We start from the raw sequence: 26,682 nt of genomic DNA, 5'->3' as shown, positions 1-26,682 counted from the left end.
AAGACCTGTCCTGTTGACTATCCAGAGAACATTCTTGCCAGCCATATTATCTATGTTTCATTGCCTTGTTTTCTGTATGCCCAAGGAAAGCCAATGAAAAATAATTCTTTCTTATACCGCTCATAGCCAGGAAAGGATCTGTCATCATCAATCATGAAAACACTTGAAATATGGATGCAGTGCCTTCACTGGTATGGTCTTCCCCGTCTAGCTTGTTACCTTGCTTTAGAGGACATAGTTTTTTTTCCAGTGCATGGGTTTCTGATATTTACGTCAGTGGAGGTGGGTGGGGTGGTGGAGGGGAGTATGTATTTTACTGCAATCTCTTCTTTGTTTTTGAAGTTTATTTAATTTAACTTCATTTTTTAAGGTACTTGTTTTTTGTATATGTATGTCTCACTATTATGCATAGACGATTAATCTGTTTAGTCATTCATAATGTTTTCTGACAACTTTTTGTAGCTATTTTAGTGTTAAGACTTATAGTGCTAGAGTTCCTTAGAAATGTTTGAATATGACATCACTTGGCACTTGCCAAGTGACCCTGGTACTTTTTTTCATCAGGCAGCAGAAGACCAGGTCTGTGGTATCTGACATCTCTTTTAGTTAGGAGTGCTTTAGGGCTTTATTTTATTACAGATGTAGCTACTGTTTTCATTTTGTATCTAGGATGGGCATTAAATTAAAAAGTGCAGCTGCTTTCAATTACCGTCTGATGTTCAGTTTTGAGATGACTTTCATTTTTCGTGGCATTGCTCAGTTGCCCTGCCCCCTTCCCTGCTCACTTCTGCTCAGAACTTCTAAGCACTTGGGCATTATGCAGGGATTGAAATTAACAGATGTCATTCATTGCCCACCTTTTCTGTTTTGGTTGTAAAACCAATTCACTTAAATTGTGAAAATAGTGAAAAAAATTATGTTCTACAAGCCAACTAAAAATTTCTGTCCATGGGGAAATGCTGCGAGATGCTGCTAAATGAATAGAATGCTGTTAGGGAAATGCCACAGATAAACCCTTTGTAGGCATAGTCCTCCCTTCTCCTTCTGTATCTCTCAGCCTGGGACTGGGGTTTACTGCGAGAAGGGGGCATTTGCTGGTGAGATGGAGGAAGAGCAGAAGGCACAAACTGCACCTGTAAGGATAGCATTCTTATGTGAAGAAGAAGGGTGTCCCAACCCTATGAAGTCAGTACTAGCAGGAGTCATGAAGACCCATGTTAGGAGGGAGCAACTGGGACCTCAGCAGCTGTGTCAGTAGCCTGACAGACACTGAGGGATCCCCATGATGTCATGGCTAATGCCAGGTTGAGCTCGCCACCGGTGTGGGCAGGCTGAGCAGCCCTGGGGTGAGACACCACTACTGAGGCAGCAGGGGAACAACATGGACTGGGAATGGCTGCTGGAGCTGCAGGGTAGCATCCCTTCATGGAAAGCAGGAGACAGCCTTTCCCATCCACCCTCCAGGGAAGATGAACACTGGCTGTGCTTATTTGATGCTGGGGGTTTGGTAGCCTCCAACAAACTGAGTTGAGAGAAATAAAGAGCAACATGCGAAAGGCATGTTGGTTCCTTGGGTGGTTATCCAGGACGTAGAGGTGAAGAACCACTGGCAAGGGCAGTGGGGGTGGGCATAGTGCTCCTCAGCCTCATGCTACTCACTCTTCATTGTTTCCTCAAATTAGACATTTCTTACGGTCTTAATGAAGTCAACTCAGTAGGACCTCAGTGCTTGCAAGTAGGGAAGAACCTGCTATGGAAAAAAAAAGGGGGGAGTGGGGGGTGGAGTTTGAACTTTCCTGCCTTTCTGCATATGGGCTCAAAATGTTTTATTTTGGAGATCCCCAGGTAATGAACTAAGTCTTTGCTGTCCAGTAAAAGACTAGAGAGGAAAAGTAAACTTCCTTCTAAAGGCTAGCTAATTTCTCAGAGTGTACCACAAATCATCCATCTTTCATGCAGGTCACAAATACCAGAAAATGCAAATGCTTGTAAGTCCACCTTGAATTGTGCCCTCCGTGCTGTGGCAGATGTGGCACACTTACTGACACCAAAAATCCAAAGCTGATTTTCTAGGCTGGGGTAGAAGAGCTTAGCTCCCACTAAAGAAAAGGGGGTGTCACTTCTCCCCATGCACACACACGAGGGAACAAGACGCTTGCGATTTTAATGTGTAACTCTCTTTTATGCACGTGAAGAAAATACTGGGAAATCTTTCCTCTTTGTTAACAGAATTTTTAAAGAGAGAGCAGCCTGCTTCCATGCTAAGCAGCCACATGAGCAAACACACACACTTCTGGCAGATCAGGAGGTTGCCCTCTTCCTTTGCAGATGAAAAATGGAATCTGATGTATGAAATACCTCTTGTAATTAATCAGCTGGCTTGTTCGTGCCTCCTAATCTCAAATTTGAAAGTTGTCTGGAAACCTGAAGTACCTTGAGGATAAAATAATGGGCATTAGGCTTATTTTCTAGCAAACCAGGCTTTGGGATCCTGCCAGCATTAGTCAGGCTTATTGGACCATACCTAATTGAAGCAGGGAAAGGCATGAGCTTCTGAAGCCTTTGACTACCTGAAAATTTGGAGAGTGACGAGCAAGAGTGACCTCTCCCAAGCTGTGAGCTAAATAATAAATGGCCAAAAAAAGACACAGAAACCTAAAAATAAAGCCCAGCTACACTGTGAACCCCTGTAGGATCAGCGAGGATCATTTCACATTTCAGCATTTTCTCCATTTTATTTCAGGGAAAAATTTGTTCACAGAGCACCTCACTGAGCAAGGTTTTTGCCCCTTGCTACTTAACTCCCAGCCCCCTGTAATGGATGATTCAGCATGCAAGTGGATCTGGGAGGGGAATCTGCACACCTTGGCTGCAAGCCATATGATCTCCAGGAGCACAGTTGTCCCCTCACGTCCACACTGAAAAATGCCACCGGCTCTGAGGAAGCTGCTGCTAGCGAGGGCTGCAGTATTAGGATACTTGTGGCTTTTACTTTTTAGAGGGATAAAAGAGGTTTCTTCAATGAGAAATAGACTGAAGAAGGTGTCAAAATGGTTTATTTGACTCATGCTGACAAACGCTTTGGTGAAACAAACGGGGTTTAAACGGAGGAGCAGGAGAGACAGCCCAGCTGACCTAAGAGAAACCACAGGCTAGGGGTGGGTCTGCAGTAAAACGTGGCACTTTCTGGAGTCTCATGGTGGAAAGAGAGAGATGTGGGGGAAGGATGGTGAATCCTCGGACAGCTGCATCCAAGCTCTTACTTCACCAGGAATGGACACACACTTACCATCAGGCTAAAGGCATTTGCTGCATTTGACCAGGATAGAGAACACACATTTTCCAGACCAAGGCACAGATGACTTTGGTGGCTGAGGGAAAGGTGATAGCAATGTCAATTCTCTCCAAGCCCCAGGGTCCAAAGCTGGGCTGAGAAACAAGGATCTCACCTCAAACTGCAAAAGAAGAATTGACATAAAAGAGAAGAAAACTTTAGACACAGAGCTATTGCTTTTTAGAGTAATAGGACAGTAGTAAGATGGAGCTGTCTCCCTTGCTATATGCTGAGTGACAGCTTTGAAGGTACCTTCAGTCAAGGAGCAGGGGGAAGATGCAGCTTACGTTCAGCAGACAACTGAGACTGAGCAGCAAGGAGCTGTGGCAGGAACTGAAAAACAGGAACAAGTCAGAGTCAACATGCAGAGATGACGGTCTCTTCACAAATCCTCCTTCATGTGAGAATTTCCTGTGACTGGCAGTCAGGAAGATAAACCAGACAGGATAATATCGGGTATGATCACACTGGGAATCTCACAGCAATAGCACTGCAAAAGTTGGGAAGAGAGAAGAATAAACTAAGGGCAAATGGCAGAGGAGCAAATCACACAGAGCAGGGCTTTGGGAACATAGAATCTTAGAATTGTTTAGGCTGGAAAAGACCTTTAAGATCATAAAGTCCAACCGTTAACCTAGCACTGAACTAAAAGTAAACCAATTCCCAGGGAAAAAGGTTTTACCTTTTTTTCTACTGACATGTAAGCAGCATCTTGGCTCTAGCAAATGCATTTGGGAATAAACTCAAATAGTAAAGGCCATGGAACTGAGTGGCATTAGCAATTTCCACAGTTTACAACAGTGCAATTTTGATTGACCAGTTGTGCTTGCATGTAACAAGGCCCAGTCCAATATCTACTTCCACTGGAATAGATCCTGCACGTCACTGCTGACTTGCCTGTGTGTACCCTCCATCGCCTGCTGCCTGGGTCTCACTTTACAGAGTGTGGGTCAAAGGGGCCTGTTTCACATTTCTGTTAGACATACTGTACTTGTCATATATAGTCATCCCCTTTTATTCGATACCACCAACAGGATACTTCCCTCTAGTAGGACTGCTGCAGGTTTTATTTCGCTACAGGAACAATGCATCTGCTTAGGTCGTTTCTATCATGCATCTTCTGTACCTAGTCTCAGTAGATGGACATTTTTAAGCATAGTGCTCATTCAGCATCTCCTTGTCCATGTGGCATGTGACAACAGAAAAGGCTATTTACAACTCACTCTTAATTTGGTTTTAGCCAAGAGGTGAAAGCAAGAATCACTATGGAAGGTGGAAGGTGTAGGTTAGAAAGAGAAAAATATATATTTTTGGCCATGTGTTACTTCTGTACTAGGAAACTAAGGTCCTCTTTCATGTAGAAATTCGTTGGTGTTCTGTTTTTCTTTGAAGTTTCTCAAAGGACTGCTTCTGATGTCACCAGCAGTGCCATTATTTACATGGCAACTCATTTGTTAGCCCATTTCAAGCACTGTTGTCGTTTTAAGAGGCTTACTGGGCAGTTTATCATTCATTTGAACTGCGTAAATCTGCAAGTCCCAGGCTTTGCTTTGGTATCAGATTATGCTCTGTTAGTCAAGTGCAAATTCCCCTCCCCTTTTCCATCACATTGTAACTACAGTCTTCAATTTGCAAAGGAATAGTCTCATACAAATAAAATTTTATCCAACTCCTACAAATGCCAGGAATCTTGGATTAATCTTGGCTTCTGTTATACCGCTTCACAGTCCATCTCTGATGGAGAGGGTATTTTTCCCAATGAATGAAATGAGATGCTTACAAGACACTTGACTAGTTTTATGGCTTTCAAAAATAGCACTGCGTCTCACAAAGCACAGATAGTACCAGAGCTTTGTGTGAATTTTCCAGTAATGCCGTTGTCACCTCCTGGCACTGAGCTGCAATAGGACCCAGCCCATTGCTCCTCCTTCAGCCATCTGATAATGCGGCTGGTGACACTTTGGTTCTGGCAATGTAGCAGCCCTCCCTTAATTTTACAATGCAGTCTATAATCAGGAAGCACAGAGAAACCATACCACCATATTATCCATGTGCCTCTGGTGCAAAGTTCAAACTGGCTTTCTTGGTTTGCCCTCACTTAATAAGTGGAATGAGCCTGTTGCCTTATGTACCAATGCTGGATCAATCCTCATTTGTAATCAGCAGGGGAAAAAATCAGAAATTACTTTCACTCACTTACAAGTGGTGTCCAAAGATTGCTAACAAAGGCTGGATGATCAGAGCCTGGACTGCCTCCCTGCACTGCTTGCACTAAGTGCTCATCAGCCAGTGTGAACGTGCGTTTTGTGCATGTGGAAGACAATGAAATCACATCTGCTTCTTTTCATGGCACACAACGAGTGTGACTGTGGCCCATCAGGACCTTTTCCCAGCACTGACAGATGGCAGAAATTGAGTTGGTTGTAAGACCCCAAAAAGCTAATGAAAGCAGACATCTGCAGCACAGTAGCCTGTAGTTAAGCTACTTAGCAAACTCCCTATACAAACAGAGAGAGAAAGAGGCACTTTCAGGGAGCACACCCCTGCCTTATTTTAGAAGTCTATTTTAGGGTGGGCTGAGCTCTATCCACTATTGGCCAGTCACCAGGCAGCCCAGGTGACCTACATTTAGGTAGATGACTCCCATCCCCATTTTATTCAGGCAGATGAAGTGCCACTCCAAAAATGCGCTTCAGCTGAGTAACATCCTTAGCGGTGCTGGCTCTGCCTGCCCTCTTGTAACTATGTCCCCTTGAGAGGTTATTTTGGAGCACCTGGGAATAGTTCAAATTTGCTGTCCCCAGTCTGAAACAGTCTTTCCTGGCTGGCCTAGAGGTTCATCAGCTGTTGCTACTGGAAATGCAGTTTGCATCCCGCTGCATCAATAAAGGTAAGTCAAGTACAGCAAGTGTAGCTCTAAAGGCTCATTTTATTTATGTTTGTTGTTATTTGGTACATACATAACTTTCCTGCCAGCTGGATGTGGCTGCAAGAAGGCCTGTCTCAGTAATACAAACAGGGATCCTTCCAGGGAGAAAATGCAGTGGCTCATACCTCTTTCCCTAATTGTTTCTTTCAGCTTCCAGAAAACAAATTTCTATTTGCAGGATATTTTCCTGGTGGCTTTTCCCTATACAGAGGAGACCCTGGGAACAGACACACGTGCCTCTCTCAATTTCAGAAAGGGACTGTGATAACCACACAGAGTGCAGCAAAAAAGGATGAATATGACCAGTGTTGCTAGAACACAGCCAGCCTCACAGCTGGGTCTAAACCCTATAGGCAGTTAAACCAAAAACATAATCACAAGCATTAAATTACCTGTATAAACCCATCCATTGGACACATCCAAGAGATGTAAGGGGTAATAGGAGGGACAATCACAGAGTAGCTCTTCTCTGTTTAATTAACTTAATGCTTAAAGGAGTCTTCCCTCTACCACAACAAGTGACCTCTGGCTTACTAAAACCTATTTTTCAAAGTATTTCCTTCTTTCCAGAGATGAAGATCTAGAAACAGATTCACCTCTATCCCTTTTTGTAATTTCTTTGACAGATTGATACCACCACTGTTAAAAAAAAAAAAAAATTCATCTTCTATTACAGCTTTTTCTAGCTTCCATCATTTGAGCTTGCTCACCCCCTGTTCTTGTTTCTTGTTGAACTCTTCTCACTAGATTAAGGTATCTGTGTGCCCTACCTTCTCTTTTTCCCTACTTCAGCTGCTATAAAGCCACTTCACAATAAATAGATTAAGTCCTCTCAGAATAAAACATTTTCTCAAACTCCTCAGGCTTCAAATAATCTCTGCACCTTTTTTATTTTCCAACATCTAGTTCAAGATGCCAGCATCAGAATTTCATGCAATATTCCAGTTCCAGTGAAATTGCTTCCCTGCTCCTACTTGTTTTTCTCACGTTTATGTAGCTAGGCATTAGGTTTGCTTGTATTGCCAGAACATCACAGTGGGACTCTATTTGCACTGTGGCAGCCCCGAGACTCTGCTCAGCATCGCTGCTTCCCCAACTCTGCAGATATAGCCTACAGTCTATGCTTGTGTGACCCAGCCGTATTAAAAAGCTTTATTTGATTAGACTACATACGCTCAATCACAATTTCATATAGTTGTCATGTCCTCATTATTTCTATTCCACTAGCATATGTGATATTCACAGATTTGTTTTAAATCAACAGGATTATGAGGGAATTGGTTGGTCAACATTGGTTTTAGTACATACCACCATGGGATGCCACTAGAAACAGACTCATTCAGAGAACATTTTACGTTAGCAACAGCTTTGCAATCTGCCATTTAGCAAGTTCTAAATTCATCTTATCCAAGCTTTATTGACACTAATTGCTCATTTTTGCAACCTTGCCATGCAGTTGCTCATTTTTTAAAAACTCAGATTATCCTATGGCAGCAAACAGAACACATTAAACCACAGAAATCTTTTATGTCTACACAACACTGTGTATCAGCCAAACATGTAATTCCCAATAAAATCAGGCTGTTCTGACAAGACTTTTTTTTTTAATAGCATAATATTGACTGTCATGAAATTATATTCACACATTTTATCTCTATTTACGTCTTTATTAATTAAATCTTGTTTCCGTTTTTCCATTATTTTGCAAGGGTAGCATCAGGCTAGCAAGGTGATTGCCTATATTAACCCATTTTTCCTTTTTACTGTACCATCACCAGAAGATTGAAGTAATTGTCTGTATCTCTTGATACAAGTTACCCAGGTTTGGTGCTTTATAAACAATAATCTTAAAGAAATGGTAGCACCTTCCCTGCTTTCTAATGGACTGGAAAACATTTAAGGTGGCATAGGCATATCACCTCCTTTTCTCTGAGTACAGAACAGAAATATCTACTGACATCTTTTCTCTGTTGCAGTTATGAACGGTCCTGTTTTCACCTTGCAAACGCAGTCTTTTATTTAAATTTCTTTTGCTTGTACTATGGCTTAAATAGTCCTTCTTGTCCTAAACCTGACAGACGTATTTTCTGTAATTTCTTTACCTTCGTGTGTACTTAAATTCTAACTGATAGCTGTTTTTTTCCCCTCTTTAACACTGATACATAGCACTAACTCTGTGGCTTAGATTTACTTCTGTATTACATTAGGAGGTATAAAGCAGGTAACGATTATATCTGTATAATAAGAGCAAGCCAGAGGGGGTAAAAAGATTAACGAAATCTCCTCTGTCACAATGTGAGAAAAAAAAGGCATCTCAGACCACTCTGGCACTCCAGTCTTTGGCTTTGCTGGCCCATCCAAACCATGTAGAGCACCTGACACCAATCTACCCTTAAGAGGACCAACACCTTCAGAGCAGGAGGTTTCAGGCTTGGTATACCACAAGTAAGGAGGACTTCTGGGTTGAAACCATTGTTTCAAGCTCTCTGCAGCCCTAAACTGCTGTGACTCTACTGAAGACAGTGAGGTCATCTTTCCAAGGTTTGCCTCATAAGAAAAGAACAAAAATATTGCAAGGATCCCAGAGACTGGAGGCTTGAATAAGTTGCCTGTTGAGGTTAGGCATTAGAGTAGTGGCTGCAAAATCTGGGTGATGACTGAGATGACCTGTGCAGAGCTGCCATTACATCTAGCATGATGGGGCAACTGGTAATGAGGATGACAGAGTAGCTTGTGTGGGAAGGATCAGCAGGTCTCTAGTCCAAGCCCTTGCTCAAAGCAAGGTCACCTTTCAACCCGGACCAGGCTGCTTGAGGATTTATCTTGTTGGGTCTTGAAAAGCCTCCCAGGATGGAGATTGACTGAACAACCTCTCTAGGCATCCTATTCTGCTGCCTGACTGTCCTTGCAGTGAATCTTTTTTTCCTTTATATCTAGTTGGAAACAGACTGTCTATCATCCAGCTGCCATGCCCCACTATCACAGCCTAGCTCCATCTTTTCAGTGACCTCCTTATAGGCATCAGACATCTGCTGTTAAGTCTCTCCAAAGCCATCGTATCTTCTGTTGGAGGAAGCCCCTCTCTCAGCCTCTCCTCACCGGGCAAGTGCTCCTGCTCTGATCATCTTGCAAGCCCTCTACTGGACTCATCACTAGTGCCTTTCTTGTATTTGGGGGGGGGAATGACAGTTGGACTCAGTACTTCAGATGGCATCTCACAAGTGCTGAGTAAATGCTTCCTTCAGCTAACTGCTGTCGTTCAGCCACAACCCTTTTTCTCCACAGCTTCTCCAGGTCCCTTAAGCGCTTGTACCCTGCCTCTGTTTTCTGTGTCATTGCCACTTCAGTACAAAGATTTGTCGCCCTGCTTTTGAAACTCACACAGCTCTGCCTTGCAGTCTGCCTGAGTAATCAGCATTCAGAAATAATAGCGATATTTTGAACAGATGAGAACGGGTCTGGTTTTGCTAATGCTGACTGCTGTGGCAGACTATACAGCAGAAACCAAAGAATATCAAAAAGCTCTTCCATCCTTTCCCAGAACAGAGAGTAACAACAGTGGATCAGTTTCCTACAGCAGCAGCCGTGGGGGCCTTTTGTGTGCTAAGAAAATATGCCTTCTCTTCCCAACCTACAGCAATTTGTATCAAGGAAAGCCTCTCAGCACTGCCTCGTTATTTATTCTGCCTGCATGGTCCCTTGGTGCAGTGGCTGCCGCCAAAGGCAGACTCAGCATGAGGCATCGCCAGAGAATGTTAAAAGCAGGAAAAGTCCCAGAAGCCACACAAACAGATGCAAAAATGTACATTCTCTTCCCACTCCAGAAAAGCACTGTTAGTTGCTCACAGACTTCACGGAGCATTCAGGCTAAGGAGCCCTGGAAAGTCAGGGGAATAATTCTAGATGTTGTGAAAATGGGTATGATTCCGCACACAGAATACTCAGCGTTTCATTTTATGGTGTTTGCCTGCATCGCTCGCTACAACAGCCAAATAGCCCTCTTTGAGACCAGACTTGCCTATTAGGCAAGGAGCAAACCTCCTGTCATGGTCTCCGTTTTGGTGAGCTCTGAAACATATGCACCAGTAGGTGTGCCCAGTGTGGCACAAAAAGAGGAATTGGGTACCCCTGCGAGCTCATGGAGAGAACAGGATGTATAATGTTGAGCTACTAAAATCAGGCAAACCTCTATGGCTTTTCAAACTTCTGTTTGTTCTTATAATTTCACCACCTTCTTCCACCTGCTCTGTCGTGCTGCTTTCTCAGTCCTGCACAAGCCTTCTCTGTCCTTCCCAACTGGTGATCCTGGATGTCACCTTGCTTTGCCAAGGCCTTTTAAATTCTTCCTGGTAGGGTCCATCTTGGGCCTTTCTGCCTATGTGCTCTGAATCCAGCCGCGCAGCAGACAGGGTTGAAATTCAGCAAGTCTGTGGGAAATCATGCGAAGGCAGAGGTTTTTGTGTTCTTTGGCAATGTAATTTTGAATAGGGAAGAGGAAAGGATTCCAGGAGGGAATTGGCGATCAATTATAAGACTTAACAGCAAGAGGCAAATCTTGACTGTGTCAGGGTACATGTGGGATAGGTTCAATAAACACAGGAAAATTAACCTTTTTGATCAGAATTGTTTGATGAGCAACTAAAAAGACAAGCAAAAGCTGAGGGAACTTATTTATCATGAGCGTTTTTCCTGTCCTACCAGCTGAACCTGTTGCAGTTGCTCTCCCCAGCATTTCATACTGAGGCCACCAGGCCCAAATACCCAAATAACTCATTTAATTATTTTGCAAAACTGACACCATACATTCTGTGATCTATAATACTCAATGAAAGAAAACACGCACACACAAAAAAAGAGAAGCTGGTGACGCTGTGGCTGGAGTGCTCCATTTTAAAGCAAGGCAGTTGTGCACTTTTAATACAATGATTAAGGACAAGAGCCCTTTCTTGCATACGGGTTTGTTGACATAAATCTGAATTTTCCTCCCCTAAAGGAGGAAAAGCTGGGAAGAATCAGTCGCTGAAAACAGTATGTAAATCTGGTCAGTACAGTACCAGTGTAGGAATGTATTTCATTTTAGTCACTGAAACACAAATATTGACGGTTGTAGGAACAGACTGAAAGTTCATCAGGTCCTCTTCTAAACTGGGAATATGGAGGCTAATTTAGACCTGATTCTCAATTGCTTACGCTGGTAATGATGTATTTCAAGGAAATACATTGTCATGGACACAGTGAGGTGAAACAGTCTGCTCAAAGGAAACAATGGTTTTTTTGTTATAAGAGTTTACAGGTCTATTCCACACAATCCAGTGCATGTGGAAGATCTTTCTAACTCAGGGAGATATTGCTCCTCAGATGCTACTGATTTCTGGATTACAGCAGTGTGCATCGGTTGTGCCAGCTGCTGGAAAAAAATACCTGCCCCAGACATGGATGGTTTGAATACATGAGACAGATGATACACAGTGGGAGACTGTGACCCTCATATTACAGTGGCTGGCCCAGAGAGGTTGAGTGAATGCACTTGGGTGATGACTGGAATTAGCAGCAGGACCAGGAGCTGACTTATTAGCCTAGTTTATTCTCCTTGAAACAATCAGTCACTGAATGGACTTCTTTCTCTCTAGTGATTTTTTTCTGAGCATGCTTTGCTTTTTAGAAGGTGGTGAAACGTAACCAAATAACATGTTCATTACTGATGTTTGTCCAGGAAGTTTCTAGTAACATCAAGCTCTTTTAATCTGTACAATGCCGGTTTCAACAATCCATTTGCATCACATTGGGGAAGTCCTATTCATGCATCATTTGCAATATGAAACATCTGTTTTACCTAAAACAAAGATAACAGACAATGCAGTCTCAACACTGAAGGGATTAATTTTTTAATCTTTGTGCACATTTGTTAAAATAATTTACCTTTTAATTTCAAGCTTTAAAAACCTGTCAGACCAAACACTAGCCTGCAAAGATCATGGTGATTTAATTAAAAATGTATAAAATGTCAAAGCTGGCTTAGCGCTCATGTGGAAAGGAAATACTGCCAAGTTTTTTCCACCCCTGTCTTGAGAATGTATTGGTTTATATGAATTGCACTGGAATGAAAACAATCTTTTCAGTCAGAATTATAAATTAAAATGAATCAAAGTATATTCACCTTTGATGGCAACAATGGCACATACAAAAACATATACAATCTCTAGTGAAATACTTACTGAAACTGTTTTATGGCCCATTCTCAAGATTTCACGTCAGAGGGATCAATAGGTTTCTTTTCAGCTTCGGTAATGTATTTATATATTCACATCTACAATAGTTACTCCGTCTCAGCAGAGAAGTAGCCCATTTTACCCTAACTAAAGCCTCGTTGTGCCATCTTAATACTAACACATAGCTCTCAAACTCAAAACACTTGCTAAGTTTTAACAGTGTCCAAGGCCACCCCATAAATTGGGAGTAGCAGTACAATTAGTCCTGGAGATTTCTTGGCTCTTAGGTCTACATTCAACTGTTAAGCCATCTCTGTCTGTCTCTCTTTCCTGCACCCACTCCCACCCCCCTTTTTTGGTCTACATAAAGCTTTGTAGGTCATAAATACATGTAACGTCAAATCAGATACCCCTTATCACAGCCTGCCCACTCACTCAACAGGAAAAATATAGAGAAAAGAAAATGAACCTATGTTCCTTGTCAAGGAATAAACCATTGTTTATTCACCAAGAGGGAGAATATTTTTCACTTATCCCTTGAGGGTTCATGAGCTCTTTTCTTCCCTTTTCCAGCAATACATTCCTTATGCTATTCTGCCAACACAAAATTGCCAAAGCCAATGGCCTAGTTATTTTTTTTACAAAGGTACCATATTTCTATTTAATGTCCAAGCAACATCTTCATAGATAGAGTTGAAATGTAAAGCAAGCTGTTTCCTAACAGCAGTGGAGGCACCTCCCAGTGATAGCTTCATGAACATAAGCGTGTCCCTGGTTAACCTGTCACACAGTATAGCAAGGTGGCTGAATCCCTCTTACCATGTTGGTACCAGACAGTAGGACAAGGGGTGCAAAGAACCACTTGTGTCTTCTCTCTTTGTACCCAAATAGGCACAACCAGACAGACATATTCAGTGGTATTAACTCCTGAGGCGTTCTCTCCTTACGTTTCTTTGCAACATCTGTTTCTACATTTTCTAAGGAACTATTTAACACATCAGTGTCGTATAGCAGGTTTGGTACTTCTCTTGATGTCTAACCTAAACCTTTCCCTTTTCTATTTCCAGCTGTGACTGTGAATTTCTTCATGTTAACCCCTCCCTCCTCCAGTTCTACAGCAAAATAAACTTTCCTTAGATATTGAAATGCTCTTCTTCACAATAAATATCCTTGCATAGAAATATTATTCTAAATTAGAATCATAGAATCACCCAGGTTGGAAGGGACCTCAGAAGTTCATCTGGTCCAACCTTTCATGGTAAAGGGACCCTAGATGAGATTATCTAGCACCCTGTCCAATCACATTTTTAAAACCTCCAGCGATGATGACTCTACCACGTTCCTGGGGAGGTTGGTACAGTGAATAATTGTTCTTACTGTGAAAAAAAAAAAAAAAAAAAATCATATGTTGAGATGAAACCTCTGCCAGTGCAACTCGTACCCGTTGCCCCTTGTCTTCTCCACATGGCTCCTTGTGAAGAGGGAACTTGTGTTCTCTTTGTAGCCACCCTTCAAGTACTGGAATATTATGATGGTGACGAGGTCCCCCCTCAGCCTTCTCTTCTGTAGGGTCCTTTGGACCCTCTTCAGTTTGTCCATGTCTGTCTTGAACTGGAGGGACCAGAACTGGACACAGGACTCCAGGAGCAGCCTGAGAAGCATGAAATAGAGTGGGATAATCACATTTCTATCTCTGCTAGTAATGTCCCTGCAGACACAGCCCAAGATCCTATTTGCCTTGAGCACAATGCTGACTCATGTTCAGCTGCTTGTCCACCAGGACCCCCACAGGAGAACCTCTACTGCTGCACCAATTAACACTTCCTAGCATTGTGTTGTGAGGCCAGCTACCTGACCTGACCGTAATAATATGCAAATCTTCTTGTAGTCCCATCTTCAAACAATTTTAGGTGCTGTTCCTCAGCCTCACTTTCAGATCTTGACAGTAGGCAAATGCTTATTTTTCAGTCCATTTCATATCAAATAAAACCACGTCAGCATCTCACTTCTGACAACTCAGTCAAAGCTGTGGTTTCTTTGACTACTACGTTTCATCTTGTCCAACAGTCTGTCCTTTTCTGTACGTTTCTTGCCAAAAGCCTTGGTGAATTCCAGGGGAGGAAATACTCTTGCCATCTGCACTGGGTTTTTGTACGACATCGAAACAAACAACTGTTCTCTCATGTGCAGTGACACATTAATGCCAAATTTCTCTGCTTCACCTCCACAGATCTCCTTAGTTCTCAAATGACCCATAATCTGTGAAGCAGGAAGAAAGGGGCTGAAAGCCCTGAAACACCAAGCCTTTTCTGAACCCTATAGATTGCAGTGTCCTGCTTGTGTAATCTGAAGCTGTCACTGGTGCATGGATAAAAGCAGCTTAGTTTAGAAGTTAGCGTGTGGAAATGTTCAACTCATCAGATTTAACAGGCCTTCAACTGCCCTCCAGATGTGGTTCAAAGAGTTGGCCTGAATCAGTGTGTTGATAACTGATCCAACATTCAATTTTTTTACTGAACTAGATATTATTTTAAGTCCAAAAAAAATCTTCTTTTTTTGTTGTTGTTCCCAGAGACACAGATAAGAGACAGAATCTCACCTGCTTTCTGGCTCTTTTCGTTCTTTTGTTTGGGGTTGTGGGTTTTTGGTTGTTTGTTTTTTTTTTCTCAGGGAGTGGGGTGGGGGGTGTTCTTCTTTACCCATTTGGATGGGTTTAAGAAAGATGTGGTTTCACACATGGAGAAAATTTTTCCTCCTCTAGTTTACAACTGAAGAAGTGTTCTACCTTCTATGTTGCTTTCTCTCAGTTCAACAAAAAAAAAATCCTAAAATACGACATAAAAAGCTTATGGTTATTTCATATTGAAAGTAGCCTGGCATTTTTTCAGACTGAGCTAAATGACTGGGAAGAAGTAGAAAGGAATGGGCAGAGAGCTCAGATTTATGCCACAGACCTGAAAAAAGTTTACTCTTTTGACTGAAGTTAAATTTCCATTTTTCTACAGGGCTGCCTTAAGCATAACCATCATAAAGAGCTTAAATCATGTTGTAGCTTATGGGTATTTCTGTACTGTTGTCAGAATAAAGGTAACCCTGATGTCATGAAATGCCAGTAACGCTATGTCCAACATCATATAGATAAGCTAAAAGCAATGTAACCTTTACAAAAAATAAGGCTGCTGTTTAGCTATTGCACATATTGGCTATCCAGCACCCCAGGCTAGAAAACTGGATGACGTGAATGTCTAACCTTTAGTGCGAATGTACTTGTATGTGTATTCAAGCTTCGGGACCTGTGACTTCCTAACCAAACTCATCTTCTAGAGCAGAAAAACACGAGATGAGACGTTTTTCAAATCACAGGGGGGAAAAAAGAAAAGGTTTTGGCTAGAGAATGGAAGACACAGATGAACTATCTAGCAGGGGATAAGAAGAGTGATTCAGTCACTGCCAAATTAAAATGGGAGACATGCAAGGGGCTGATACAAAGCATGACAGTAAGAAATAGAAGGGAAAATAAGTTATGTCACTTCAGACCTAGTCAGGCACCATGGACCCGGTGCTTCTAAACAGCCCGTGAGTCCGCATCCCCCTTTCTAATGCCCAATCAGCTTTAAGTGTAAGATTGTAGGTTAAATGGATTCAATTGTAAATGACAGCATTTATCTCTCTAATTACCTGCTGGTCCCTGTAATTTATTGGACCTGCAAGTCTATCTCCAGGAAGGTGGGAACAATTCAATTACTCCTCAAGCAAAGGGAAACTTGGCAGGCACAGATCTGTAGCTACAGGTGCTGAAAGTGATCTCAAGCATAATATAGAAGGTGTTTCATTCAGGTAACACCTGACTGGGGGCTCTTGGTTGGATTCTCAGCTGGAATTATGATGTACTGCTCTGCTTCATATTCACAGACAGAACATATGCTTACTTCAGCTTTTAAAAGTAACCTTTTAACCACAAAAGCATACATGACATTGCATGCTTGTTTCACTTGAATATTTATGCTCACTACTCTTTCTGAGTCTGAGCAGAAGGCAACAGCCTATAATTAGTACAGCCTGACAAGAGATCCATAAATTATGTTAAGTATTCTTTTTGTTTTCTGGGTGATTGTGTGACTTCGGGTTTTCTTTAGCAGGAGAACAGCACATGATTCTACTAAAGAATATTAATGACAGACTCGGCCCTGCTCTCCACTGGTGAGAGATATTCCCCCTAAGACAAGGTAGGGTAAATAGGAAAGGCATACAACTATGCCCAAGTGAGGTTGTGATTGTCTATGGCAAGTCAATCGTCTTTGGGTTTTAATGTGTTTACTGGAGTGAAAAGCTGAAAATATGAAAATAGAAAGTCTCTGCAGCCCAGTGGAGTGTGGGCAATGGCTGTTGTGCAACTCATTTAGTGCCTGCAGCTGCCTTCCAGATCCTTTCTTGCCAGCACAGTGAGGAGTTTATAGGGGAAAGGAAGCTAATTCCCACAGTGGCACATAGAGGTGTGGAACAGCGTTACACACACTTAACTGCATTATATACTACTTTCCCGAGGTGATAACCCTCACACTATGCATGTACATAGATAGGCATTTGTTTTTAGCGCAGCCTACTTCTCGGAAAAATTTTTGGAACCTCCTTTCAAATAATATTCTTATCAGCAATTTCTTTTCTTTTGATAAAATGATGAAAGTTCATGCAAATACAACGCAAGCCAAACAGGGAAATCTCTCCAGGATTAGAGTTGCTGAATGGCCAGCCTAGGAGTAATACCAACACATCCCTAAGCGGAAGGACAGCACCCAGCAATGCATGCACATATCATACGATAATCATAAACTGCAGATTACCACCTTCTACTCCATCTTTATTGACTATGTATACATTGGTAGCTTTCCCAAAGAAGCCTGAAGCAACCTGAGACTCAGATTAGGAAGGCACCGTCTTCATTACAAACCTCCATTTCAGACGTACTCAATCTGCAAGGCTTGTCCTTCTGTCTGTCACTGTAGTAAAACACTTGAGATAAAAACCAGTGGAGTCTTCCAAGACCTTCTGTCTTAAACTGTTCATAGTATATTGGACAATAGTTTGGAAAAACTTCATTGACACATCTCAAAACAATTAGTTATTTACAAGTTTTAAGTAGTCCATTCTCCTGTGCCTTTGTTATTAACTCTTTCTTTCATATAATTCCCTCACACAACTTTGGTTACCTTTGGTAAGATGACCAGCTGATAGCGGTTCAAGATTTTCTCTGTAATTCATGAGAAGAAATACAGATTTCACTATCCATACACAAATCCCTGTGGAGGAGCTCAGGCACGTAGCAGAGAGAGGTAAAGATGTTGCATCTATCCTGCCACAAGGCACGAGGGCCAGAAGCCCTGAGGACAGGGTGCATGCAAACACACCTCCCCGTTCCCTGCCCGTGCTTTCAAAGTCTGCCCAGGATGGGCACCAGCTGCACTCCCTGGCACTTGGGATGGAACAGTGTCACTGGGGCAGCCACAATGGAGTGCCCAGTTCCAGCTTGTGGTGGGGTGACAACAGCTGCACCCAGACACAGCCCTTTCCTCCCAGCCTGCCCAGTGCCTGGCTCTAACTGGTTAGACTGTATTTCCTAGCTTGGGTCCTAGAAGGACCTAGAAGGAGATGTTGCCTTTGTGCATTCCCATGACAGATAAACTCAGTGTGGTTTTGGTTTTTCTTCCTCTTCCAAGACGCTGTGTAGATTTCCTGTGTGCTGTAGCAGTCTGTTGTGGTGCCTGAATTGGGCCCTAGGTCTTGTGCAGGGCCGATACTGGAGGGCGGCGTGAAGCTTCAGTGAAGTCAGTGGAAATGTGATGTGTGTATGCTTGCAAAAAGGCCAGTCAATTAAAAGATATCATACTATAGCTTGGGTAGGATGACTGTATACTGTTACCATGGCCGAAGACCTTTTGTCCCTTGCTCCCAGTGATGAGCACCTGCCAGCGTCACTGGGAATGCAGGACTGTCATGGAAGTGAGAAAGATGCAGCAAAAAAAGCCATTTGAAGGAAATTAGAGTAAGAAAGGAACACAGGTACACAGGTATCTCTCTGCATAAACACATGCAGCTGATAGTACCAGCTGTTTGCACGCAGACCGCACTGCACTGGCTGCTCCCTGACCCAGTGCGGGTCTGACCACCTCCTCCCACTGGCGGTGGCTGCTGGCACCTGGTAAAGTGGTGAATCTGACATCAAGAAACAGCAGTGACCGACCAGTGTTTGTGCTTGGGATGCTTACAGCCATGCCAAGCCACCTGTTTTCTGCCCGTCTCTGCTATTTGCTCTCTCCAGCTCATTAGCTGATGGTCAACATGGACAGCAGTGGTACAGGGCACAGCTCCATGTGACCACTGTGCTGGTCTCATGTCTCACCTGCTGCAGCTGTAGAAAGCATCTGTTACTCCCCCCTTGTCCCCTGCTACCACCCCTGCTCATGAGGGAGCCATCCTGCCGCTTCTTAGCTCCTGGGTGATGGGGAGGGACCGGTAGCGTGCAGCCCAGGGAGCCAGGGCAGAGGCATTCCTCTCCCCGTCTGCTGGAGGCTAGATAAGCTTACCGCTAACCTGAGACTTTACACTGAGGACACCAGGAGCTGCACAGCAAGGTTTAGTTACATGCAGATAAGGAAGAAGTCACATTAAATTGTGCATGAAATAAAAACTGACCCCAAAGTGGAGGTGGCGGGGTCAGATGGCTGACCCAGCCTCACTGAGGCTCTTTAGCTGCATCCTAATGGCACTGCAATTTCCACAGCCTCCAGCTCCACAATCCCTCCTTTGATGTGACTCAATGATCTTTTCAGGCAGTTTATTCCACAACCTGATCTGCTTTAGCACTGAGGAAGGTTTATACCTGACCTGAATCTCTGCTTCTTTACACAAAGCTGATGAGCCTCACAGTTTTGGGTAAGCAAAACTGGTTTTCTCTCGCTTTTCACATTTCAGATGTTTGTACGGCATTATTATCTTCCTTCAGATTTTAACTTTTTATTGAAGCAATATGAGAGAGGGGAAGAGAGGGCATACCAAGACAGGGATAGATAAAGATTTCCATGGTAAGTTATGGGAAAAACTGAGAATGTTATATATATATGCACATATATAGCATGTGTATATGTCTATGTCTAGGTAAATACCTGTGGGAGGATACTTATGTTTATTTTCACAACAAAATATACAAACATACACAAGCAAAAGTTAATTTACGTCATAAAAATGTTTAATTAGTTGCTCTTTTAAATGCTACACAAAAACTCTTTCCCTGAAAAAAAAAAATCTGAATAGTCTCTAAACGCAGCCAAGCTTCAAGCAGAGCAGAGTCTCTGTGAGAGGTGAGATAGGATTTTATTCCCTTACATGCCACTTACTGAGCTTTGTGAGCTTTTTTTTTTCAGAGCAGCTGGTCCTAGAGCAGGGTACTGGTGCAGATGCCTCAGGAACCTGATGTTGTATGTCAGACTTTATCTCTCCATTTCTAATCGAATTTATACGTCCTCAAGAATACAATATTACCTGAATGCACAGTAAAGGAGTCACAGAGCACAGCAATATGGGCTGGTGCATGAGCAGAATCTCCATTGCCCATATGTCATAATTTCTTTAGCTCATCCATGTGCTTCCGCAGCCTGTAACGCTGGGTCTCTCTAGAGGCACCCTACCAGACATCAGGCACCCAGTGCTTCCCACGAGCACGGGATGGGTGATGACAGCTTAGGCTGCTGCTCATGTCCTGGTAACACAGAGGTAGGGGCTGGCGCAGTCCTGGGCTTTATGCCTCCTGTCCCTGTATCTCTGCACAGCACGGAGGACTTGCACCCAGGTACTTCATAAGGGGTGATTACAGCTCAGACCTGCACTTGAAATACGGCTCAGGAGTACACAGGACACTCACTGTGCTGCTGTGTTGGGCTTATGCAGGCTACAAATTTTGTGTAGCCAGGCAGGGCTTTGGGTTGCAGGTACCCAAAAAATCCTATGTCTCCCTTTAGGGACAACTGCTGACCCATGAGACCTATGACCACCTTCCCTCCCCCTTGCAGAGCCTACCTTCAGAGCTCCTCTCCCAGGCAATTTGTGTCTGTGTTCTTAGCTGAGCTCCTCAGCTTCTGCACTGAAAAAAAGGTCACAGGCACACCATTCTCTGTGCATGAAGAAAGGCTCAGTGGTTTTCTTTCTATGAAGCCTGAAACACATTTCAGATCTTGAAAACTGTTACAAAACCAGCAACCCTCCCCATGATTTAATTTGCAAAGGCACTGACTTAATTCCCAGAAGGCAGTGGTAATGCTGGCTGTAATCAACAGGGCTGTGCCTAAGAGGAATAGAATTTCCCTCCAAGTAATTTTTACTGCCTGGGTACGTAAGAGCAGAAATGCCCCCAGTATGACTGGGTCTGCCCTAGTGGGACAGATTGGTGACGGCTTCCCACCAGCTTTACCTCAGTGTAAACGTGCTGACAAAAAGAGCTGGTGTCTCCAGTCTCAATAAGCTTAATTAACCTGTACCTTCAGCAGCTAGTTACTGTTTAAACACTGTGATGCTTACCAGTTTCCTTTAACCCTAAATGGCAAAATGATCAGAGGGGAAACCTGGAGGAACAGTAATGATTTGCAGCCATTCAGAGCCCCCGTTCTGAGGGAATCATTTGCCATGTTTGAAGCCGTGGCAGGGAAATACATGAGAGATGGCATTTCCAATCATCGGCTTCTGAAAGGCAATCTGAGTGCAGCCTGCCTGTTAAAATCTGGTGAGAACTGAATTATGCAGAGAAGAAAGGAAGACTGTATCATTTGCACAGCATGCTATGTATTCTCTCTTCCTCTCTCTCTGTTATCTTTCTGCCTCAGCAGCCTTCTCTAGCAAAATACTGAAATACAATCCTCCCTTCTGAGAACACAGTGAATAATTCTTTTCTAGACAAATTCAATCCCAGGAAAACCACTGATCTTAATGGCATAGTAGCTGGTTGAACAAAGTCCCAATTAACTTTATGGTGTAGTAATCTGAAATCTACTATTAAAATTTTAATTAAAAGAGGCTGGAAGAGAAAGACAGACTTTTTATAACAATCATTGCATGAGACAATTTCCTCAAAAACGTGCTTTTTAGTAACCGGGATGCTTCTCTGGCGGGTCGGAGCTTGCATATCACTGCAACTGCCCTTCATGTTTGCACTTCAGTAAGATCAAGCTGCTGCCAGAGCGTGGGCCAGCCAGGAGCGTGGTGTGCAGCACAGACGGCTGGGGTTGTCAGCCGTCTCCAACCCCTCTCCCACAGGAAATGTCAAATACAGGAGAACTGGGAAACAGATTTGACTAACTTACAAAACTATTCCCATTCGCCTTCTGTGAAGCTTGTCTGTATTTATTTACTTTCTCTGCCTTCCGTTCCCTCTCCACATCAAGAAGAAAGGTAACTTTTCAGGCCTGAACTGAGACCACACCTAATTTATTACCTGTTTTTTTTTCATTGAGAAACATATCTGGATTAGTGCATTTTACATACTGGTTCTCCACTGTGTATCTATGCTAATCGGTGTTCTCCTTTAAATTGTAAACTTATCTATATTAAATATTTCTTTGTCTTAAGGTTGATAGATTCCCTTATGATTTTATCATCTTATCTGCATCTCTGTTGTTTGTTCAACGATAAAAGTTGTCAGGACTGAAGGAAGAGTTTGGCTGCTTAAGGAATTGTTTCAGTATTAAGAGAGCTGCTGAGAAACAAGTTCATATTTGATGATTCCATATTAACAGAGGTTGACCTTATCTGAGGGCAGCCTTAAAAGGAAAGTCTGTTCAGTCCCAGGCTTGAGAGTAAACAGACAAGTGGTTCTTATGTAAGTAATAATAAGTGTTTACAACATTGCTCGGATATCTTCATTGTTCTTAGTTGTACTTTTGCAATACTTTTGTTTGTTTAATTTCCTTTCTCTACTGTAATCTTAATGTAGTCATAATGGATTTGATTATATGTTGTTGCTCTTTCTTGGCTTATTACAAACTGCTGGCAAACAATTCAGAGCTCAAATGTGCTCCTGCAAAATCAGCTGTTTAATAACACCAAATAACAAACATGCTCTTGGTGAAGAATCTGTAAAGCGAACAAAGGGACGTTTCTCTGCAGTATGCTAAATAAGCATGCTGCCTGCAGTTAGCAGCACAAACGACAGATGAAGAAAAAGGGCAGTCATAGAGAAGACTGCTTTCTGAGGCTTACACAAAATATGTTTTTCTACAAAGCATGCATCACAATGTATCAGAAATGTTGTGGAGAAGTGTACGGGATGTGTGAAAACTTGTTTGGGATGACCTGGGTGTCTGATTTCAACTTCTCTTAGGAATAACACTCTTGTCCCAAATTTGTAACAGTACAAAACCTCACAGCCTGTCTCTGCTTTTCTGTTCCTGGGAAGCAACAGTTTCAATGGAAGACCTTCAGTCAGGTCTTTGAATCCTTCTGTTGGTTCCTACTTCAGTATCAGATCAAACAGGCTGCTTATTTTCAATACGAAGGCCCTCAGCGCCTTGCCGTAGGGATAAGGATTCTCTCTGTGTATGTAAATATATTTTTGTTTAGCTGTTTAGGGGCTGTTTAGCTGTCAATACCAGGTATGGCAGAGTGAAAGGGGGAGCTGAGAGCCCCCAGCTCTTACCAGCAACAAGCCAGGAAGACGCCTATTTGTGAGCCAGTGGGTAAGAGAGATGCCAGCACTGGGATATGTAGCAGCTTTATGAAAAATCCAGCTCTTCAGTGCCTTTGCATCTTTTGCAGGCACCTGCAACAAGCTGTCATTTGGGGCCAGATGTAATACTGTGTTCAATCCTGAGATTTTTTCTTTATTTCTCTTTTGCTATTAGAGGAAAAAAAAAAAAAAAAAAAAAAAAAAGCTTTTACTTACTAGTTTCACTGCTGAAACAACTTTGACACCTCCATCACATTGCTATCCCTTGGCTTGTAAGCTCTTTTTGCCACAGGCAGTTTCCCTCTGCAGTGTTCCTGATTGCCACAGTAATAAGACAAGAAGATAGTAATTATAATCTGCTGGGGTTTGTTCATAATAATAAATAGATGCTGCATGTTTCCTCAAGTGAGCAAACCCACTGTGTCTCACTTTTTAAATTTTTAGATTTGAACTGATCACTCATGGAGTCATTTTATGTGCATATACATCATTTAGACTTGCATCCCTGTGGAGGACATCTTGCACAGACTGAAGTTTATTTGGTAAAACATAAGCACATGCACTCCTAGAGCTGAACTGGGCCTTCAGGGAGCAAGTGGTGGCTGCCCAGTCGCAGCTGGGTGACTGTACTGATTAAATTGAGGGGTATTAATGCTGTTTCCCTAATCTGCTCTCATTCAGACTGAGTCTGAGCAACGGTCTGAACAGCATGACTGCACGCCTTCGAGCAGAGAACCCCTTGCTAAAGGAACTGGGATCATAGGTCCAAAGAGGGATTTCTTCAGCCCTACCTGCCCGACCCAGCCAACACAAAATCACACATGACAAAATCTCAACACATCATTTTTACAGACACTGACATGTTTTCCAAACAAATCCATGCAACCATTTCAATTTTCCCCAACACTAGTCTTGACCTGGGCTGCATTGTGGTGGGTGTAAATAGCATAACGTGTAAATATTAAAAAGCCACCTCACAGCAGGCAGAACTGTGTGAGACACAACTGTCTTACATCAGTGAGACACACATGTAGAAGGTCAAAAGACCCCAAAGGTTTCTTACTTTCTTACTGTTTAAAATACTTTTGGAATAGAGGTCAGGCATATAGTCACTCTGAAGAGAAAATTGTCCAGATCCCAGGGTCTGAGCAGACCAGCCACTTCTGTATAATGCTGGCACAAACAAACACTGGTATGTCCCTATAAACCCTAGAAAATCCTTAACGCAGAAACAGCAAATGTACCATGACCAACTTTATTCTGCAGCGTTTTCAGTACCTGATGCCTTTGTCACCACCGCCTGGTATTTTCCTATCAAGGCTGTCTCTGAAATCTGCAGAAGCTGTCTTCACCTGCTCACTGAGGAGATCTGGCTGCACAGTACGAGCAATGCCTGCTCTGCAAAATGCTGCATTAGGTTCCTGTTTTCTCCCAGGTGCAGTTCAGACTTGGTTTTGACCTGCTACGCCAGATGGGACATTGGCTCTTGTTTGTGGCCAGAGGAGCTGAAAACAGCAGAGAACTTTGCTTAATTGGGCTCTTGCAAGAACGAGCATTGGAAAGGGGGGGGGGGGGGGGGAGGGGAAAGAACCTTTTCTTCTTACAGAGATGCTGGAGGCCCACTTGCAATAGGGGGCTTACCTTTGGAGATATGACTATCCAGACAGTGTACTACATCCTCTCTATGCATGGTCTTGTTCATCACTTCATCAAGGGTAGATGATGCATTTGGCTGATCTTTGCCCAGGTGAGGCCAGAGCAGATCATGGTTCTTCAGCCTGCATGGGGTAAAATTCTACTCCTTGACACTCAGCAGAGAAATAGAAGTTAGTTTCAATGAGATTGGTACTCCTTCAATGTGTTTCCTAGAATCACAACCAAGAAATTGTACATGCAGCTCTATGAATATACAGCAATGCCTACAAAAATGCAGTACTGCAAAACCGAAGAGCGTCTGTCTCAGAAAATTTTGTGCAAATCTTGCCTGTTCTATTCTTTTCACTGTCATTTGATCAAAAGTACAGCTTTACAGACTAAAATATATAGAATTGAAGGAAGACAGCATATGCTATTTTAGTGAGTATATTATCTAAAGTAGGCCTTCTATCTTTTTCAGACCTAATTATTACATCATCTTCATGTAGCTCAATTTACAAGTGAATTAAATGCTTGTGTGAGTGCTTCATACAATGTGAAACACAGCTGTGTCAATTGTAGAGACAGAACAGGGCAACATGTTCTAGACACTGAATTTCATTTTTCTACTGTGTTTACAAAAATATTCTTTTGTAGCAAATATTTTTCCCACTCCCTTAGTAATACACAATTGTATTTTGAAGAACCATAGAGCATCCACTCAGATTGCAATAAAATACTGAATATTTTTATCTGTCAAAGAAAAGACTGTGAGTTTAGTGATCAAAACAGCAGTCTCTATTAAAAGCATTCAGCTGGTTCTTCCTAACCTAGCTGTTGCCAAACAAAGACAGATTAAGATTAATTGCAGTAATTAAACAAAGGGACAGGCTACAGCATTAGTAGCAGCAATGTATCACATTCGTTGTTCCCAGATACTTTATTCAACAGGAAAACAGAAAATCATGAGCTCTAGTTTGTTATGCACATTTTCTATAAGAATTAACTCTTAGGCTGTTACTCAGCTACAAGGCATGTGCACATATAGTTTGCCAAAACATATATTACTTTAAAAATCCCTTTAGCTAGTAAAACCAAGGCAGATTTAGAACATATTTCTTGATTAGATTATAATTCTCTAAAATAATGAGAGCAATTTTTTAAACTACCAATTTCGGTCTTGGGTTTCAAAATTTGTCTGACAAGTTGTAGTGAAAGGAGAGGTAGAATATAGATTAGAGTCTAGCAAAAGTTCTTGTTTCAAACAGAATCAGGAATCATCATCTTCTTCTCACTTTTCCCCAATGCATTTTTTTTTACGTGCTTTTGGGTTGGTTTTGGTTTTGCTTTTTGTTTGTGTGTTTGCTTTAAAAGACATGCCCTCTGCCTGAAGCCAGTTTTGGTCACATTACAGGTTCAGGTTACGGTGTCACTAAGCTCTCAGCGGGACACTGCAAATTAACTGTATTGCATTTATGAGACTTGGCTGTGTACCTATTCTGAAAGTCAAGATATTGGTGGCTGTTTCATCAGAATGGAAAACAAAGGATTGGTGCGTCTCCCAGAAACACACCCTGCATGAGTAGAAGGCTAGATTTAAAAATCATGCTCATATTTAGGACAGTCCAAGGCACATGAATTGTCTTTGGCCAACAGTTTATGGCTCAGCAAAAATTCTGTCTGCCTCCAAAGCTTCTGTTCTCCCAGGACATTTCTTCCCGTACCTCTTGTCCCCATACAGCTGGTCACAAGAGCAGTCTTTGCTTAGCAAGACATGATCAGAGATTATTTCAATTTTAAAAAAAAAAAAAAAATTCCTCTTGCGTCCACTTCAGTGTAGCATAGACACACTGTTTCACCAACATTG

At 42.5% G+C, this 26,682-nt stretch overlaps 1 long non-coding RNA gene across 1 annotated transcript; it reads right to left on the bottom strand.

Annotated features, from left to right (window-relative positions):
- Window positions 1-3,050: 3,050 nt before the first annotated feature.
- On the bottom strand, window positions 3,051-20,723 carry LOC121087187. Its single transcript, XR_005827538.1, has 3 exons — window positions 20,543-20,723; window positions 3,587-3,667; window positions 3,051-3,455 (listed from the first exon to the last, which is right to left on the bottom strand). It is a non-coding gene; the product is annotated as an uncharacterized LOC121087187 (long non-coding RNA).
- Between the last annotated feature and the right edge of the window lie 5,959 nt (window positions 20,724-26,682).

Source organism: Falco naumanni, chromosome 4 (genome assembly GCF_017639655.2).
Source record: "Falco naumanni isolate bFalNau1 chromosome 4, bFalNau1.pat, whole genome shotgun sequence".
NCBI classification, from domain to species: Eukaryota; Metazoa; Chordata; class Aves; order Falconiformes; family Falconidae; genus Falco; species Falco naumanni.
The sequence above is the reverse complement of the archived record's forward strand: the minus strand, read 5'-3'. Positions and strand labels throughout refer to the sequence as shown.